The sequence below is a fragment of the Heterodontus francisci genome, chromosome 21 (genome assembly GCF_036365525.1).
Source record: "Heterodontus francisci isolate sHetFra1 chromosome 21, sHetFra1.hap1, whole genome shotgun sequence".
Taxonomy (NCBI): Eukaryota; Metazoa; Chordata; class Chondrichthyes; order Heterodontiformes; family Heterodontidae; genus Heterodontus; species Heterodontus francisci.
This window is the reverse complement of record NC_090391.1, coordinates 10569591-10571116: the sequence shown is the minus strand read 5'-3', so window position 1 is coordinate 10571116 and position 1526 is coordinate 10569591.

Here is a 1526-nt window from a genome sequence, read left to right as displayed (position 1 = left end):
GTGGATTAAAGTTTTGGTTAATTTAGGCCTGGCCTGTCATTACGACACGAACATGTTAATCCTCGATGCAGTCATTTAGGAAGGATAGGCGGAGGGGAAAAGGAGGTGTGATAGGGCTGCTTCTGCAGGACGAGACAGTACGTTAGTGAGACAGTATCTAAGATCAAAGGAGCAAGATGTGGAATCAGTTTGGGTGGAACTAATAAACAGCAAGAGGCAGCAAACATTGGTGTAAGATGTTTTGTAGACCATTAAACTACAGGGGTAATGCTGGACACGTTAAACATCAGGAAATTACAGCTGCATGTAACATGGGCAATACAGTAACAATGGGCATCTTCAATTTATAGATAGATTGTCTCATCCTAATTAGCACCAAATCTGTGGAGGCTGAATTATCAGTATGTGTATGAGATGGATGCCTGGAGCAGTATGTTGAAGAACCAACTCGGGATTGAGTTATTTCAGGTTTTGTATTTTGTAATGAGAAAGGGCTAATTAACAACCTTGTTGTAAAGGAGCCATTATGAAATCGTGACCACAATATGATAGCATTTAACATTTGAAAAAATGATATAGTTCATTCTGAAACTAGGCTTTTAAATCTGAACAAAGGAAACTATTAAGATATGAAGGGAAAGTTGGCTCTGGTGGATTGGGATATTTGGACAGGCTTAGTGAATGTGCAAGAGCCTGGCAGATGGAATAAAATGTGAATAAGTGTGGAGTGATCCTTTCTTCTTTCTTTCTTTCTTTCCTTGGTCTCCTTATCTCGAGATACAATGGATAAGCGCCTGGAGGTGGTCAGTGCTTTGTGAAGCAGCGCCTGGAGTGGCTATAGAGTCCAATTCCAGATTGAGAGACTCTTCCACAGGTGCTGCGGATAAAATTGGTTGTCGGGGCTGTTACACAGTTGGCTCTCTTCATGTGTTTCTGTCTTTTTTCCTGTCAACAGCTAAGTCACTTCCACATGCAACACTTTCGCCCCACCTTTATGGCTGTCCGCCAGCTCTGGCGATCACTGGCAACTGACTCCCACGAGTTGTGGTCAATATCACGGGACTTCATGTCACGTTTGCAGACCTCTTTAAAGCGGAGATATGGACGGCCGGTGGGTCTGATACCAGTGACGAGCTCGCTGTACAATGTGTCCTTGGGGATCCTGCCATCTTCCAGGTGGCTCACATGGCCAAGCCATCTCAAGCGCCGCTGGCTCAGTAGCGTGTATATGCTGGGAATGTTGGCCGCCTCGAGGACTTCTGCATTGGAGATACGGTCCTGCCTCCTGATGCCAAGGATTCTCCGGAGGCAGCGAAGATGGAATGAATTGAGACGTCGCTCTTGGCTGACATACGTTGTCCAGGCCTCGCTGACGTACAGCAAGGTACTGAGGACACAGGCTTGATACACTCGGTCATTTGTGTTCCATGTCAGTGCGCCATTTTCCCACAATCTCTCGGTCAGTCTGGACATAGCAGCGGGCGCCTTTCCAATGCACTTGTTGATTTCTGCATCTAGAAGCAGGT